The sequence below is a fragment of the Acanthopagrus latus genome, chromosome 18 (genome assembly GCF_904848185.1).
Source record: "Acanthopagrus latus isolate v.2019 chromosome 18, fAcaLat1.1, whole genome shotgun sequence".
Lineage (NCBI taxonomy): Eukaryota > Metazoa > Chordata > Actinopteri > Spariformes > Sparidae > Acanthopagrus > Acanthopagrus latus.
In genome coordinates, this window is record NC_051056.1 from 7449962 (window position 1) to 7470206 (window position 20245).

Below are 20245 nucleotides of genomic sequence, written 5' to 3' on the forward strand. Positions count from 1 at the left end.
GCAAAATAAATACATCCCTTAACTTGCTGGCATCCACGCTAGCTTGAGGACATTCATGCACATCCAATCACAAATTTGCTCAACAAAGCAAACTTGGGAGGCACGAGGGAATTTAAATTAACCATAACGAAATCTCAGTATCATTTCTAAAATGACTTTTCTCTCTTCTTTTGAAAAAAGCATTATTGAAATTATGATTAAAATGAACAGCAACAACTGCAGGCCAGGTTAGATAAGTGTGGGAAGGGCTGTCAGAGGAGGGTTGGCACCCTCTTTTATCACTTTAATTTGCTTTATTTCTTTATGCTAATATGCTGTTTGCCAAAAAATATTAGAATGATGCAGGACATCCTCACCCACCAATGAACAACCAGCATACGATATTCACATCACATCGGCCCAATGATACTGGATACCAGACTTCATGTTCACTTCTTGGTCAACTGATTGATTCATACAGTAGCATAGTAGTAAATAACTTATGATATGTGATTAAACATATCACTAGAATTTAATTTTTATTCAGTCCAAATTTCCTTTCAAACAGTAAATAATGACTACTTGCTATCCAACACTAACCCTCCAATCGTGTGACATGACTTCAGATTTTCACTTCAAGATCGATTGATGCATGTCTGCCAGTCCACAAGAGACCATCACACATGAATGGATCACAAACCAGGATTGCACTACATCTTATAATCATTCTGTTCTCTTGTAGAACAACATACTAATCTGGATATGCATCCCTTTGGATACACTTGGGTATGGCCAGCTTTGCTGCTGCCAGCTCTTCTGTAATATGAGGTTGGCTGCACTGATGCCATCCTTCATATGTATCTGACAAGGCTGACCTGTCTGAATGAACGACTTACCTCAACAAAGACTCCTAAATGAAGAAGAGTAGGAACTATCCTGAGGTAAGTTTACCTTCACTGACTAGAAAGGCTCTCAGCTGAGGTCTCACAACCAAACACTTGGAAGAAGGTTTTTGCTTTGAGCTGGACACTGAACTTTTAAATTCTTTTCTATTCCCTAGTTTTCCTTAATCACGGTGTCAATAATTGTGGCGTGCACCCATGACTGCACTCCCAGACATCAACAGACATCTTGAAGTATGAAGATGACACCACCATCATTAGCCATAGTATCAAAAATGATCAGAGTTCATACCGGGAGGAAATTAACAATCTTGCAGAGTGAGCAGTTTTAGGTTCTACTTCCATTGGAAACATAGAAAGAATACATTTCAGAGCATGACTCTGACCAACTTTTACAGAGGAGCAATCGAAATCATCCTGACTGGAAACTTCACAAACTGGCACAGTTCATTATGGCCTAGGACAGGAAGGCTCTACAGCAGGTGATTAAAACCACCCAGAACTTCATACAAATGAAGAAAACTGTCCATAAAAGCATCCCTGTAAATTAGGAAGCATGTAAAAAACAGGTAACACTGAGAGGATTCAAGCCACTTGTAAGCTCAACAACTGAACAATTTTAATGAATGTCTAAAGCAAAAAGTCAGGATCAAAAATAGTGTCAAACACTAGACAGCCTATCAAGAGGAGGAAGGGATCTTGAACAAGAAGAGAGTTAGACATCAAAATAAAACAAGAAACGGGACTAGAAGACAAGAAAAAAAAACGACAAAAGCATGACCTGAAAGAAGCTGAGACACGAGACATAGCAGCTAATAACAATGATATATCATGTAGCAGAGTGACTTGTGATTGATAAATGATGTCATCTCTTCACATACATGATAACTGATGGAAACTGCTTTACATTTTTACCAAATTTCTGAATTTCTATGAAAGCCAGGAAGCACACAGTGTGCTGAATGTCCAGGAGAATACGCAAGCATATTAAATTGAATGACTCTTCGGACAAATGGATTGTTGAAAACACACCTGCAATGCACCATTAGGCTCTCAACGCTCCTTTATCCACCAAGGACTCTGTGTGTTTGCAAGTGCGTGTGTGCACTTATGTGTGTGAGAGTCAGTGGAGTTTCTTAATGTCAGCCTCTGCCTCATTCTTTGTGAGTCGTCTCCCTAAAAGGCTCCACAATGGTCACATTCGATTTAGTTCAGCCTTCATTCATTGAAGACAAAGCTATCTGAATACAGGGTTCCAATGTTGAGTGCATTCATTGCTAAATGACTCTAAAACAATGCTGTCTTTCACTTTCAAATTTTGAATGCTATAGTATGAATCTGACCAGAGAATTCACCACTGGTTTATTTGCTGCTGTTTACGTTCCTCCAGATACAAATTTAAAATTGCACCAACAGGAATGAAATATCTTGGACACTTAATTCTGGCAGCTTGCAAAGCCCTCCTCTGTCCTCTTTTTGGTCTGTCAAACCATATTATATTTATATTTAATCTCCTCTACAAAGATTCACCTGTGCACCATTTACTACAATCCCTGACCGATGTCAGCAAGATTTAAAACAAAGATGAGAATTCATAGAGGAGGAAAATCATAAACTTGCAGAGTGGAACAATCTATAGCAGAACACCAACCACACCAATGAGCTGCACTGATCGCTGATATTCTGTCAAATTAGGTTCTGCTGTGTTATTAACTCTATGAGTAGAGAGCAGTAAGAGCAGCCCCTCTGCTGCCCTGTTAGCTTCAGGGTCCATCGTTGTACAAGCGGATATTATCTTCAACACAGAGTTTGTTTAATGTGTTTAATGTTGTGTGTGTTCGTTAGCTTGATAGCGGTTGTCAGCTGGTCTTGTTTGTTACTGCTGGCCACTGCTCTGCTCCGTTTACGTTACGTTGTGACATCTCGTGATGGCATCAAAAGTAGTCCCAATCATGTGGCCAATCAGATGTTCTTCTTACAAAGGTAATTACCCAGACTCCCTTGTTTGAAGATGAACTTCAGGATAACTCTAGTGTGTGTGCCCTGAAAATGTTACAGGGGCTTCAAGTTAAGTTCTGCTTTTTTCATTCCTGCTACTAATTAACATTTATAAAATCAATTTTTGACTCACTGTATTGTGTATAGACTCTGAATCATGGGAGAGAAGAATCACAATTCTTACGTGATGTGTTGTGATTCTTATGTATTGATTTTCTTACCCACCCCTTGGATCCACATCAAATTGTTATCACTTATATTTACCAGCCACTTTAATGGGTGCGTATGGTCAGAAAAATAGACAAGCAGTTACACGATGGTGGCTTGCAGAGAGCTGCATGAGACCCGACCTGTTACATGAGATGTGTGTGTCTGAACACATTTATGACATGGTCTGCTGTTTGGTTTTGGGCAAATAGAGCTAGTTCAATAGAGTGACATTCTTTACAAACCCTTTAAAATGTCTCATCAAATCTTATTAGGTTTGGTTTACAACATTTGCCAAAGAAAATAACTATGTAGTAAGAACATCAAGAAAATATTACATTTAAAGAAGCAAATGGAGGTGAAAACCATTCTTACATTGGACATTGGAAACCACCTTAGTTGATGTTTTGTTCTGGCAATCCTCATGACTTTAGACTGTTTATAAGCGCCCATTTAAACGGTCAGAATTCATGCGGTTGCCACTGATGATGGATTTTTAGAAGGTTCTGAATTAAAAAAAAAAAAAGGTAGAAACAGAGCCTAATTCAGGTAATTAACACCTGTGGTTGTGACCTGAAAATACAATGGGCAACAGAGACAATGAATTCTGATTAAATATGAAATATGAAATTTAACAGCTGTAGACGATTCGCAACTTATCCTCGACTACCTACTTGATCCAAAAACTGAAGGTCGTCATTTAGAGTGCTCAAACAGAACATGCTGATATGCTGAAAGGTTTATATGAGAGAATGACCTATTATCAGTTTGGCCGTTTTCTTCTAAATCCAAATACTGGAAGTCTATTCACAGTCATAGAGGAAGGTTACAGAGCAGTTTCATTTATTGCAATTTATGTCTGGCTACATACAGACAAGGCTTGCAGAGAAACCTACCAGAGACTGACATTTTATGTTGTCTGTGTCAAGTATGGAATGGTTATACTACACAGGCTCAATGGTACAAACATGTAAGTATGGTGCTTTTTTAGGAACAAGTAAATACATTAGGAACTACTCTATTAATGAATCATTTGATAATGATTAGTTCATAAATATCTGCTAATTAACATCAACAACAAATGTATTCATGAGTTGTAGCTGATTAACTTTGAATGAGCAGCACAAACTAGTATGACTCACTAATTACCAATTACTTAAACAGAAGTTGTAAACCCTAAAGTAAAGTGCAACACAATACTGAGTAGTTATTAGGTACACTCATTAATTATTAAACACTTAATCATTTGTATCTCTTGTGCACCCTCATGTAAACATTACATTATACTGAGTAGTTACTGAGTACTCCCTCATTTATTCATGATCATCACAAGTAGCTACTGATTGTTTTCTTAGTAGTTCACTATTACCTAATAACAAAACAAACAAACAAGGTTAATTAGGAATAAGTCATGAGGATAGAGGTCAGTAAAAAGGTTTCACAGATATCTAGAATCTAATAAAGCCATTTTTTCTTTCTTCTTCTTCTTTTTTTTTTTTTTTGGATGTGTGTGTCACTGTTTGGTTTAGATTTTGAACTAGTAAGAATATGGTACCATGGTATTAGTCCCTGTTTTCAGGAACACATCCATGAAATATAGTCCTGCAGCCTGTTTTATGCAATTCAATTGGTGATGGTAAAGAAATATAACAATGGCTAACCAGTGACACAAAGAATAATGCTAGACAGCAAGTATGAATTTAAACAATGCACAACTTAAGGTTTTGTTTGTTTGTTTAATTGGCTTTCTAAATGTTTCACATAAAATACAATTTGGTGAGAAATTTGGTCACATGAAAACGTGTCACCTTTGATGAATCCAAAATATTGTGTTCACTCAAAACTAAATCCAAAATTGGAACTTTACATTACATAAAGTCAGTTCAGCCATTGGTAACATAAAAATATTCATGAGCCAAGCTGTATTTCTATTTTTTTTGCCATAAGTGCTGCTTATTATTTCCTCTCCTCCCTCCCAACACCTATCTTATTTAACAGGCATCTTCATCAAGGTCCAGGCAAATTAATACATCATTGGAGCTGTGATTAAAAATGAAACGGCCTGAAATGTGGTTATCAATCATTTAATAGTTTAACAGGCCTTACATATCACAGCTCTTTATCAACCTGACCTCATGGGGGGAAAAGCATAAGCGAAGCAGAGTGATACCTGGAAATCATCTGTTACATTTTTTTTTTATTTTTTTTTTTTATGCAAATACAAAATGTAATAATATTTTTATGAAGCAATTTCCTATAGCTAGCCATCAGTGAGTTGTGGGAGTGTTTGAGTACCATACTTTTTATCATGTGCAGTCTACCTGAACTGAAAGAGTGATAATGACCGGGGCATAGTAGTGAGATGCAAAGATACATTCAGCTAATTGCACATAACTGGAGCAATTACCAACCAGCTACATGGAACTAAAAGCATTTGAGCTATAGAATGCTCGGTGTGGAGCTTCCTTTCAATCGGTGAATGCTTCCTATTGAAGAGAAGCTGTGCTCTGGCTTCACACAGCGGTTAAGTGTGTGAGTGCTTTTTTCGGAAGAACGCCCTCCCACTGGTGTCGCTCCATGCTTTCTTTCCTCCCACTGTGATATGAGATTACCAACAAATATTCTTCTTTCTCAGTTTGGATCATGAGATGAATGTGACTCAAAATTCCAAACTGCCACCTTTCACCATCTGTGCTAAGTGCTACAGATGGGTGCTGCAGACTTGCATAGCACAAGTGTGATGTAACTTTGAATGATATGTTGAAGGAAGCAGTAAGAAAAACACACTCACTCCCGCCTCCGTGAGTTGATGAACATGAAATGGTCTTAAAGTTTATAAAGTGCAGGTGCAAGATGCATAAAACTTTACATTCAAAATGAATACTGTGTACACATAAAAGCAGGAACATGAATGCAGTCATCTGTGGACTAAAGTCCTGCAAGGACCTGTAGCAGACCTCTTGGTATTTTGTATTTCTGAAGTGAATGCACTGAAACTGTTTACTACCATACATGATGTAATATGAACCAACTAAACATAATCAGAACCCAAACAAAACCAAAATGGAGTGCCTAAAAAAGGTACCAGCATTCCAGGTGGGACAGAGAGAGCGAGAGAGCCATATTGGAATCACCTGGCTTACAAAGGCTTTAAACAGGAGCCGCCAATCACTCAATAAGGTGGGCAGGGCCAGACCATCAGGAAGGATCTGACAAGAGGAGCAGGGACGAGGGTAACAGGACAACACGGATACCGGCCCAAGTAGGCCCACTTGTTTTTGCAAAGTAACAGCTCTTATAGTTGAGTGCAGTGTTTGGCGACTCTACCCACTTCTTCCCCCGCTGTATCTGCATAATAAACCAACAGCTCTGAATAAGTCAGCCGACTGTGCAGGAGACACTTCAGTATTGGAACAACAAACAAGCATGGTCTACATTAAAAACGCACTGCAAGTTTCCATCAGACATATTTTCTTCAAACTATAAAAAAAAAAAAAAGTGTTGTTGTGTTCAGAGTTTTAACTCTCACACAACACATGCTGGGAAGTCTGATAATATCAGTCAACCCACTCCTCTCACTTACATAAACTTGAAATACAAAGTTATCTATGTTTTATTGAATGATAGTTGCATATTTCATCTGACTAATTTGATTCAGCAACAAAGAAGACTTCACAGTGGTCATCACAGGAACGCGGTAAAATGCCCATCTTTGTATGGTTACTTGTGGTCATACACCTTCACTGAGCAGATTAGGGCAAAAAAAACATGCATTTACCACTAGAAATGTTATCAAAACACACTTTTAAGCTGAAACTATGACTAGAATGGGCAGAAAACAATCACACATGTTTTGAGCCATTATTGTCATCCCATTGTGTTTTATGTTGTGTGTTGACATAGCTATAAGTCTGATGTAAGAGAGGGTTTCAATTAACGTCAGTCAGCTAAGTAGCTAATGAAACTATTAGTAGTGGTAGCAGTAATGGTATTAGTAGCACCAATAGCAATATCAATGGCACGACAGATGAGCTTTTCTCTGCATGTTCCTTTCAATCAAATGCAGCTTCAGCAGGCCTTTCAGGCTCAAACTTTGGCTGGCCATTGAACAAAGTTGTAAGGCTACACAAAGGATTACATTTAAATTAATCCAACATGCGCTGCTCTCCAATTAATTTCCACTGACCCTTCGTGAAGAATGACTGAATAATTAAATTAGGAGTTTGCCTGATTTTTTCGCTTAAAATTCCTGCTGCACATCTCTACACTGAGCCCGAGTCCAGGCTGGGGAGAGAAAACAGAGCAGAAAATCCTAAAATAGAATTTAGCAGAACAAAACATGGGGCAGAAAATGTGACCATTATTCATTCAGAGTGTGACTCTGAAAGGCTGCTGAGCTGCAGGACGGCAAAGCCAAATATGCACATGGTGTGTGAGCCTTGGCAGCCGTTGTGTATGTTATATGTTGACCTTTCTGAGGAATGATGTGTTTTGATGAAGTGAAATGAGGTTATGTAGAGAAAACAAGCCTGCCCGCTTTAAGTGTTTATACAGACTGAAGCACACAGGCCAGCAGTCTGTTCATGCATTAAAACCCTTCCCGTAACAATCAGCACTACTTTACCCTCGTACGCTGAAGACACGCTGCCGACACGCTGCCGAGACACTGCCGACCTAAGCAGCTTGTTTTCCACCTGGAACCTCTCGCTTTTCATTTCAGCGCCCATGTTAATGGGTAAGAGCAGCCACGCAGCCCATATGAGTAGCACCTCATCCAGAGATTCTGCATGCTTTAATGTGGTATATATGTTTCAGTGTTTTTCTCTTGTGGTATTTTTCTCTCCCTCTGAAAAAGACAAAAGAGGAATCACAACAACATAGAACCAGAGGTGCTTATGAGACTCCATAAGAAATGAATGCGGCTAGTTTCTGACCCACTTGCGGAAGCTTGGGGCGGGAAAACATTAAAACATTAAACATTTAAATAACATGACATCAAATATGAAAATTGAAATGATAACAACTTTTCATCATGAAGATATTGCAGGAAAAAGAACTCACCTTCTATATCTACAGGCTGCTGTAGCAGGAACTGCTACAGAAGCAGCTCTAGAATGAATTATTGGTGTGGTCTCACCCATGAGGACTGAGTACTCACATAATAATTTAGTAGCGACTACTGAGTAGTCATGGGTCAGAATGGGAGTATGTTGACAGGTGTGACGCTTGTCAAAAGATGGTCTCAAGTTGTCAAGTCATGTTTTTTTTTTTTTTCTATTTTTATTTTCATTTTTTTTAGTGTTTAAAATAGATCCACCCGAAGTTGTTTGTACAAGCATGTTTATCTAGATAGCACTGCACAATTCAAAATGCTTTACAGGGGCACAGAAATCCATAAACAATAACAAAAAAAAAAAAAAAAAAAACAATGAGGAAAGGTTTGAAATTGCCTTGTGATGACAGTAACAACAAAAGCAATTCAATAGATAGTCACTGATTAAAAAGAGGTTATGTACTGTATACTTATTACTAATATACTAAGCCTTATATAATCCACAGTAAACAGTGATGTTTTAAGCCCTGATCTGAATGAACAGGTATTCAGGAAGCATGTACCACAGGGTGGGAGCACAGAAACTAAAAGCCGTGCTTCACCTTGCTTGATAGTGCATTAAGCACTAAAACAGTTAACGCACACTGTCACGGAGGTCACATTTATATGGAGGACTGACAAAAACAAATGTAAACGTGATATAAATGCTAATAACTGCAGTTATGTTTTTGGCCCTGTCTGCTTTTACGTCTTGAGGCCACTTCAAAACAGCTTAAAAACGTTGTTAGACATGTCTTTATTTATGCACCTCACTGCAGGGATTGACACATCTGGGTGATGTCGTCTAATGTGCGTTAGCATGTTCAGTGTGTTTCCACTCACACACAACTGTCAAACACCTCTGACACACCATGCTCATCAAATCCAGTGGATGACTGCGTGAACTGGACTGTGATGTCTGCACCGTGACGATTCATTAACTGGAAGATATTATTATTCGGCCTCAATGGGCAATTTATGAATACAGCTTTTAAAATGAAAATTATTTACATGATTATTGATTATGGTGACATATTTTTCAGTAATTCGCAATTGTGGTGGCTAACTGTAAAAAAAAAAAAAAATTAAATTACAAGACATTTGACAGTGAAATGATTGATAGCACATTTAGAATGAAATGTATTTGCAGATGTAACTAGCAATAATTTAAGGTGCAGCAACTCAACTTTAATTTAGGGTAATTTAGCATGATCAGCAGAAGATAAGCAGACACCAGTTGGAAGTTTCCTTGAAATTTATTGAAGACATTACCAGCTCTTTATTATCTGCTTATTGGAAAATAGCTGAATCTTATTGTTCAATTGTGTCGGGGTGATTTTCAGCACATTTTGAGGCAATTATTGTGGTAATTGGAGGGTTATTTTAAAGATGTCAAATATAGAACTTGGTAATTATCACCTACTGAACACGAAGTTCGCAGACCTGTAAAATCTGTTTTCACTATTTCTCAACATCTACTTGGTACAGACATTCATTGCTTGCAGACATTTACCCTACTGACTTTGAATCTTGCAAAACTCGCAGCCTTAGATTTGTGGTTTGAAGTTCAGATGAAGTGCCATGAAATTTGGTCCACCGGGATAAATTCTAACTTTGCCAATCCTCTGACTTTAACCATCCTTGTCAGGTGAATGTGTTGATTTGTCCAATTCTATAGTTTAAGTTCAAAAACCTGCAAAACTAGCAACATTCTCGCTCTACTTAGAACTTCTTAAGTTTGATATAATCAAATTGTTAATTCGTTCAGTGTTGGGTTGGACTGATCAGTTACTTGTCCATTAAAAAAGGAAGTCCTTAAGCACTAAGTACATGTTACTTAGTAAGGTGACTTGTTATTTTTCAGTCAGTGTGTGTGTATGTGAGCCTGTGTACTTTTTTGTTTAACACTTCTCGAATCTTAATCTGTGCAGATGCATACTCACTGCTCTTAGGAGGTATGCATGCTCGGAGTCGGAGTGTGTGTGTGTGTGTGTTTGTGTGTGTGAGAGAGGGAGAAAGAGGCGAGAGAGAGACGTTGTCTTAGCGTGATTATGCAAATGTAATTAGAGTCTCTTTATCTGTTCAAAGGCACCAGGATGAAAGCGAGGCAGACTTGACCTGCTACACATCCCATCTTCTGTCCTGTGTTCGGCACAAGAATACCAATGTTCCTGCATTAACCCAGAGAGACAGCGGGTGAGCGCTGGAAAAAAAAAAAGAGAGGAAAAAAAAAAAGAGACAATGTTGAGTTAGCGGCATAATAATGGAAGGCAGCATGGGAGTGTGTGGGTTGAAGGGAGAAAAAGGGCGCTAAATTTTGGAGTCAAATCAATATCAGCGATGTAAAGAGAATACTAATGGGCAATAGATATGTTGTGCATGTCTGTTAGAAATGTCACATACCATCAGAGAGGGCTTTCAATGTAGTGATGAACTGAACTCAGCCCCACTGCTTCTGCTCTTTGATTTTTTTTTCATGTCCTTCAGCTTCTTCATAGTCTCCCAGACGGAAAATAAACCTAAAATTTGCATCTTAATGCCTAAAGAGGTTTGTGTCATAATGTGATGTAAGTAGTCTGACTCCAGAACTCATGAATTACCACTCGCATCCCCGAGTTCTTCTGTGATTCACTAGCAGTTTTCTCATATTGTCTCCATCCGCATGGAGCAAACAACAAGATATTGACCATGTCGGACACGTTTTCTCCTATCTGAAATACTCTTGCTTTGGTTAAGGCAAAGGGTGGAGCGTGAATTCACTGAGCATGAGGAGGAGGAGGAGCACTCATCCGCATAATCATTGTTTGTGTGTTTTTGTATCAAGCGAGCCGACCGAGAGCCTGACTACAGCAGGATGAGGGAAGGTGGACCCTGTGTTTTCCCATCTTTGACGCTCGGTGCTCAGTGGGTCGTCCCAGTCTCACTGAGTTACATATAGTATTAGAATTCACAACCAACGAGAAACAATCCGTTTATTCGGATAAACACTGAATTTCTCTGTTGTTTTTGTTTTCTGTTCCCACAAGCTGCAGGCTGTGTTGCTCTCTCACTGTCCATTCTATATAGCTTCCCCCTCTTCCTCCTCCTCCCCCTCCTTTTCATTCAGTCTCCCTCCTGATGGGCCACGGGCCCCTGGGAACTACCTTGGCTGACTCCTGCCCCATAAACATATTGATGCATATGGATAGTCATACCCTGGGCTCCGCTGGATCATTGCTCTCCTCTGTTTCACTCTTTCCTTATTTCTGTACAGTTTGAAGCCTCTTTACTCTGTTTTATTATCCTCTGTTTTACTGCTGATTATCTTGTGTGGACTGCCCTCTGTCAGGTCACCACAGTTGACAGGAGGTCGTGTGGCCCGGGCACCACTTGGCAATGCCTAGGCCTGCTCAGTCGTCTCGTGGATCCCCAGACTTTACATATGTTGCATAATTTGTATCAGATATTCTGTAATTTTGCAAACTGTGATTTTGTTGCTCTGTACATGCAACATCTACTGTTTTTTTCCTCAGATTGAGGGTCTAAGGACAGAGGATGTTGTTCACTGTACAGATTGGAAAGCCGATTGAGGCAGTGTAATTTTTTTCTGGCTAGATAAATAAAATTGATTTGAAAATGATTTGATTATTCATTATACCTTCTTGTATTTGTAATAATGACAAATAAATCACATGGAGTTAGTCTCTGCTGACTGTCTAGGTTCAGTTTAAGTTGGGTTAAAATGCTCTGCATCCCCAAAAGGGACTTCATGCTTAAGCTTCCCAGGAGCAGCGTACTGAGTGGATGGCATCAACAGAGCCACTGTGCAAGGATGTGCACTTTTGTGCAGGAGGAGACTGACCTGCACCGCGAAGGCGCAACACAAACAGAATAAAACATTGTAAATGCCTGAAGTAGGGGCTTGATCTTAGATTATAGTTGAACAGCTATGGACTGTTTAATATTTACAGTGATACAGAGCTCTTGAGTTTGATATTGGATTAGGCCTGTATGTGATCTACTGAGTGCAATGCTCGTATTTGCAGTTTCTGACGCAACTTGCTACCTTGTTAAGAAAAGCATGTCTACACATAACATGAATTTGACTTTGTGATTTTGTGATATATCCTCATTTGCCTAGCATAGCATGTACTACAAGCAGCATTTTGTTGTACAACCATGTACAATGATAAAAAAATGCAATCAAACAGTGAGAAAATCTTTCTTGTTGTCTGATTTGACGATTCTAGTGTTCATTTTAAAGGCCATTATATATTCACAAATCCTAAAAGGCTCCTGGGTTTATAGAGGGCCACTACATGGTATGCTGGCTCCCTACATTTGCACTTAGTCATCAAATCTTGGAGAACCCCTTGTGTAGTCTCCAACTCTATTTATTTCGATTGGACTATACATGTAAATTCAACAGTTTTTTAAAAAACATATTCTCTCCAGAAAAATAACAATACAACAGATAATTGTTACCTAGTGCTATTAAAGCTGTTTCCTTCCCTATTAGCATTATCATCACAAACATGCCATGTATGTATGTACAACAACAAAGACAAATATGGAAGACAATACTTATTCATTCCACCACAAGCATTGAGAACTTACCTTATATTTTCCAAGTATATGGACTGATACTCATTTGACATCTCGATGGCTGTAGTGGAGAGTGTCACATGCTGGTGATGGTGATCAGTTGGGCTGAGATGTGGCCATAATATATGAATTCACAGAATTGGTATACTCAAACCAGCAGGCTCATCTATCAGCAGTCTTTGGGGTTTTGCCTTTCTAGCTTCCTACCTGTCAGCCATGGTAAATGATACTGCAGCATAATTCAAATGTCTGTGTTGGCACCAATAGCAATGAACAGTGTATTCAGGCAACACACAATACAAAGCTATAAGCTGAGTCTTGTTCCAAAGTGTAAACCCAAGATGACCTGTTTGTTTGTTGCGGACTAGAAGATGTCATCTTCTCCGTGGACAAAATAATAATCTTATATCATTTGCTTCAATACACATATATTGTTTCACAGTTTCATATGTATTCAAACTCATTTCTGACATCATCATATGAGCCAAACAGCAAGGAATATGAACACTTTCAGATAAAAGAAGGTTTTGAGGAAATAATGAAATAATCTTTCTTGGGACCATTTACACTGAAGCTGTCTTAAACAGGTGGGTTTTTCACCTCCAAGTTTATATTTAGCAAGACCTGTGGCAGATTTCACAGAATCAACACTTTGTTGCCGCAGTGCGAACTGGAGTGGTGATTAATTATGAATTAGATTTTTGAAACCATTTTTCACCAACTATCATATAAAATGTGTGCTGCAAATTATCATTTGGGTTCCCTGGATGTTCAAGACAAATTTAATCGCTATCAAGTAGAAAAAAAAATAAGCAGTTGGTCAGGGCTAGAATACATAATATTCACAAAAAACTTGTGAATTAGGTGTACATCTATAGGATTTTGCTAGGTATCTTGAATTTAACATGTTTTTACATAAACAATTTCAAGAAAATCAATGACACGAACCAGCAAGGCCTCAGTGAGATAAAATGTTACGTGCTTCCCTTTACAGACCAGGAAGCTTTGTCCATATTTCATTCAGTCAGTGATAAAAATGGAGCTCATTTAATCAGCTTTAACTAAAATGAAGAAATGAAGATATACTATAAGTCATTTTTTATTATTTTATCATTATTTTATTTATTTGTTTTTGAGAGGAAGGGTGAGTATCCACAGGTAACCTATGCAAATCAGAAAGGACATGCAAATTCAAGAGACCCCAGCCAGGAATCAAACCCAGAACCCACAGCGCAACCAGCCTTTTGTATTTTGTTTTTATTTGACGTAATTGTATCTTTTCTTTTTCTTTTTTGCAGGCCTCCACATCCACAACTCCCTTCCAGCTCACAACAGTGGCACTGAAATGGGTGGCATCATTTCACTGCTGAGCGCCGTAGATGACTCATGCCTTATTTAACAAGAACGAACTCGGCTGGCAAAATAGATGAGGAGCTCTTGAGAAAATGAGCATAGAGGAAATGCAAAATGGAGGAGAGTCAGCGGGTTGTTATCCCCACCCCCTCCCTCTTCCTGGCTTTTGGCAGAAGGAGACAGTGGAGCTGGCACTCACACCTTGCAGGACGCTCTCTCTTCGAGGAGACTTCATTTTGTCCCCGCTGGATATGAGGCTACGGCCAAAATGACACGATGGGAAATTCAATGTGACAGCAGCAGCGGCAGCTAGCTTGGGGGGAGGAAGGGCAAGGAACGGGGATGCTGGTATGTATGGGGGTGGTGGTGTATGCATCAGATTTGAGGACGGTGTCTGGAGGAGGAGGAGGGGGCCTACAGACTGTCGTGTGTTTTGGACTGGATGATGCAAAAGTGTGAGAAATGTCCTGGTTTATATTCACATGTGTTTGGATGAGGTATAAAGTGTATTTCATTAAATATAAGCAGCTCACAACAATGTCTGTTCCTCTTAATGTTAGTGTACGCTATATTGCTATTGAGTGTGCTCCCTACACACTTTTAATACCTAAAGTTTAGAGTCAGGCTCGGCTTGGTTAGAGATTCACAGTGGCTCCCCTCTCAGGTCTATCGTCTTGGAATTTTGGAATGGGGAACAAAGAGGCAAAGCACAACCAAATACGTCACGCAAGATACCATGTGCCTTTCAAACCCCAATTCAACCACAAGGAACCCACGAGGAACCCACAAGTAACAAAGTGGCAGGGAAGCAGAGAGTTAAGTTAACTGGAGAAGAATCCAGGTAAGATTGGGTCATCTAAGTCGTGTTTGGTTAGGCTTAAAAAGAAGAGTCAGAAAGAGAGTTGGGGTGGGAATTCAGACCTTGTATTAACATCCACGCAAATGATCTAATCAGGAGTGAACAGCTTCAGACCTGTCAGTGCACACCTAACATTGACATGCGTCTCAACATATGTATCACGTGACCACTTGAGATTGGATCTCACTTTCCTGTTCTGTAAGCCAATAAAGTACATCCCTGGAAGAATAATGGATTTAAAGTTTTTTATACAACAAAAAAATAACATTATAATGGTCTGGACCACTCACAAGGTGGTCCAAACCACACCAAGGACCTCGAGTACTGCACCATGGACCTCCAGATAACTGGCCTCCAACCACACGCAACAAACCACTTGGACCTTATGATCGCGTTGTTCATGTTCATATAGACTAAAATTAAAACTGCTCAGATGCTTTGTACAATAAATATGACAATGGTTAGAATGAACAGGTCACGGTTTATAGAATCCAAGGTGCTTCAGGGTGGGAGGGTAAACATTATCATGAAGACATTTAGGCATGAGGCATGAACGGTTGTTGTTAGGGCAAGCCGCCGATCATGGAAATAGGATTCAGAGCAGTAACACCTGGTAGCCAGGTTTAGGATTTACAATGACTTGAATTTATATTTCTGACGTTTAGATTACTCTTATATGGAAGCCCTGGGGGGCAAGTGAATTATGATTATTATCATTTGCTTTTTTTTTTTTGAAGTCTGATCTCTATATAGCTATATTCGCTCCCGTGTTTATGACTGACTGGTGGATTAAAAAAAAAAAGAAAAGTTTTGCCAAGAGATCTTTCCAAGTTCTGAGTAAAACAATGTCAAAAGCACTTTATTCATGACTATTTTTATTTTCTGTGTGAAGCCTCAAGAGCAATTTTTGTTTTTATGGATTTTTTTTTCCTGTGTGTTGAACATGTATGTATTTTTTTTTTTTTTTTTTTATCAAGAAGAAAGTGAAGCTCATTATTAATTTCGTATGCGTTGTTTTAGCAGGTTATGTAACATGACTGTCATGTCTTTCTTTTGGCGAGGAATGTGTCATACTTGGGCGAATCAACTGTTAATGCAACAGGTGGAAAACTGTGTATTATTCACGAATCAGATCAGGGATTAACATTTGATCAAAATATCAAAATGTTGACGTATGAGCACATAATAGATTATGTTCATAGTGGTCACTGTAAAGGGGGTTGTGATCTGTAGTTTCCCCAGTAAACAGGCCAGTCACAGTCCCTCCTGATTGGCCGGCTGCCGCTCCTCTTCGATTATACTCCTCCTCTGGAACTGCCGGAGAGTCTCTGGATGAAAAATGCACAGGCTGGATGTTTGATGGACAGCCTGCCCCTCAAGCAAATCTACAAGTAATATCTATTATGTTGACAATTAAAAAGTCGCATAGTCTGTTCATGCTTGTATCAATAAAATGATAGCACTTGAATGAGAACGTAGGACTACTTATGAAGGCTGTGTCAATTATAAACCTTGATACTTCCAAAACATGACGTGCTATGAATCCTTTATGTGAAAATCTGTGCAAATTTACGTAAACTTTGACCCATTTCTACGCACATTTCTGAGACAGCGGAAACTGCTGACACAGTAGTGGTAGATTGAAGAAATTAAACATCAGAAGCATTAGCTTACATATAAGGTATCTCATATTTAATTTCACTTCTTATCAAACCTCTAACTCTCTGACAATAGATCAAAACACAAAATAAAAATGTGTCACAGAATAAGCAATCAAGTAAAACACTAAAGTATCCCAAATATCCCTAACTGATTTTGAATAGTGCATAATAATTATTCCGTAAACACCTTCCAGTTGTAAAAATGTCAGCCAACTCAAGTCTTAAATCAATATTTCTTCAGTCAGTGCTGTCTCGCCTTCACATCCCCCTCCCTCAGAGCACAGCGCAGAGGTCCGGACTGTTTGGTAACTATCTGATCACATCATCGTGATAGATGAGAGCAGCCACATGTCACTTGTCTTTCGCCAGAATGACCATGCCCCCCTTTAGGTGAGACAAAGGCTGTGAAACTGCCGGTGCCAGACTGAAAACAGAGAGTAACATCCAAAAGCATTGTTGCATTGTTCACGTCATGAAATCAAAAATCCCGAAGCTTACATTTTTATCTACTTCCTCAAAGACAGAAGGACAGTAAGAACCTGTGGCTTCAGGTCATCTACAGAGAGGATGATTACGGTGTGTGAGACAGTCTTGGTCAAACATCTTGTCACAGTTTGGTAAATTACGTTTCTGAGTGTGTAACATCATTAACCAATGATGTGTGATTGTGTCTGTAGACTGCAGTGACTCAAAAGAGAACCATTGCAAATTTAGTACAGATTTTACTGTGAAAAAAATAAGGCTTGACTATAAAACACCTGCTTTTAGAGTGTGGTTTGGTTCACCAGTCTGTCCACTTGACAGACCACCAGGAACACAGGGTGTTTTAATGTAAATAATACACATAAATTGAGTCAACCCACCTTTTATAATGAACCTTGTAAGAACATGAAGTAACACTACATACACTGTCCACCCCCCCTAAGATGGCAGAGAACAGTTGGGTAATTAAGCACAAATGGCTGTTCTGCTTCACCACAGCGATGTAATTAGATTACAATAAAGTGTCTTAATGACATAAAAGGTGATAGAGGACAGAAATATTGCCTGGACATTCAATAAGGTAGTTGTGCGTCATGTTCGCAAGAGTTAAAGGAATGAGACTGAAAGGACACTTGTCATCCACTATTTCTGTCATATTGTCTTAACAGTAATGCTGAACATAGATCAGCTACAACATGACCTGATGGTTTGCCTGCTTGGCCATCAGATTTGGGCTCCTAACAGTGGAAAATCATTAAGTAATCTCATTGTTGTTGTTAAATTATCGTTGTTATCATTTTTGATATTATATAAAATTATTGGAGACCTCAGAATTTGCATTTACTGCCAGTCAAGAGGGGAATTGGTTTTCACCCAAAAGGGGGCGGGCATGACAGAAGGACAAAGTACCCGGAAGAGCTGCTATTTAATGTAATCAAAGGTAACATCGAATAGCATTAAAGCATGAATGCTGTGCACTTTTCACCAATTGCAATTGTATTTTTCATATATAGTTGTTGTATGTGAAATGCTGTACTGGGCATGACTGGGCTGTCAGTTGCACACCGTGCAGTGCAAAGCGCTCTGTGCAGCGGAAGCTCACGTGGACTATCCTCACCACATGCACATAATGGATTGAAAGGCTGTAAATAAAGTCAGTGACAGCTCTCACAGAATCGTTACACTCCATATCATCATTGTGAGTCCTGATCATGATGCAGGCCCGGCTCCCCCTAACTTGACTTTAGTAGCGAAATAGTGCTCACGTATCAAACTTATTTTCAAATATTATCTCAGGCTGAGGGATACCACTGATTTCTGATTACTGTAAACATAGAAATGAAGTAAAATGTGTGTAAAAAATGTGCACCATGAATGGATGGGGTGTTCACATGTGTGGGATGGCATGTGTGTAGAATGAACATTTATGTGTATCATTTGCCTCAAATACATGCATGCGTTTTTGTGCGTGCTATTGTTGAATTTCTACTTGATCCTTGCTCTGAGTGCAGATAGGTGTGGAAATCTGAGACAAAAACAGCTGAAAATCCCCCAGAACCTCCTCTGAACATTTCAGATTTACCATGCCACTTAATCAGACAGGAAGCGCTATCATGGCCACAACCCAGGGTGGATTCTCATATGCTAAAAGGAAAACAGTGGAGGAGTCCAGGTCAACTATTTATATGATACTAATGGTTTTTGGAATGGAGGTGGAGAGTAGTTTGAAGTGAACCCAAATCTGTCCTTGGAAAAGCCCCAGTTCACTTGACTGCATGTACTGCCCTATAGATAATACCTGCTTTCTCCTATGCTGCTCCAACTCTTGTGTGTTTCTCTGTCTCTGTCTGCCCTTGGTGTAGATGTCATTATGATTGTGTTTTCACAGGTTTACTGCTCGACTAGATAACTGTCCAGTTACGGGGCTAGGCTCAGAGGAGTGACTGGAAAGAATGCATGGGGAGGATTAAGAAAGCTTTCTAAGGCTGACCATCTTTCCCTGGGCTTGACGAGGAGCTTACATGTGTCAGGCAGGAACTGGAATGATTTGTTGGCTTGTTTTGCGCTGCCTCAGACAGGTCATGCTGAAGGAATGCTCTCAAGAATAGGTGGCCATTTTAGTTATCTCTTCAAAGTGATAAGCAGGGGTCAGAGCAGAATGAAACCTAAAGTTGTAACCGTTAGTATGCATTTTGCCATTGCCATTGGGGCTGTTAAAGTGAAACTTTCACCAAAATGCAACCTAGGCTCTTTTTGTAAATCCATATGAGTCATACCTTCGTGTAAAAGCATAATTTCAACAAAAGAGGCACTTTTAAGATTTACAGTATTTTAGTTTCCGGGTCAGTGCTACGGGCAAATTAGTGATCTATCAAACTTGTTACTTTTAAAACACTTAGAATGCTCGACACAACATGTAAGTTTGCTCGTAGTATCACCAGGGTCTCTACACATGAACACGAGCATTGAAAACATTGTTTATGTGCACAGTTTAGTAAAAAGAGAGTTTTTCGACAACTCACATCAGCAGATGTTTCTTCTGCTAGCCGAGCCTCATATAAGAGACAATAGTAAAATCAAAAACCGGAAAAGTCAAGTAGGCATTGCGTGGATAGCTGTTGCTGGAAGACAGCAGCGGTCCACCTTAACTCTCCTCCAGGTTACATTGCATTTGGAGATCGATACGTTTCAGCTGCCATGACGGCAGCTAGCAGAACAAGCTACTGCTAAGGTGAGTTGTTCAAAAACCTTCTTTTTAGTAAACTCTGTGTACACAAACAACGTTCTCACTGCTTGTGTTCATGTGTAGAGAACCTGGTGATACTACATGCAAAGTTTCATGTTGTATCGGGCCTTCTATCGAGCATTTTAAAAATAGAGATTTGGATACAATCGCTAGTTTGCCCCAAGCACTCCCACTGAAAATGAGTTTGACCTGAAAAGAGGTCAAACAGTAAATCTTAAAAGTGCCACAATTGTCGTACTTATGCTTTTACACAAATATTTTACTCATATAAATTCACAAAAAAAGCCTAAGTTGCATTTTGACTAAAGTTTCACTTTAATACCTTTGACTGCAGTCAGAGCCCATACTGGGTGTATTGTAAACCTACCCTTCATCCCACAT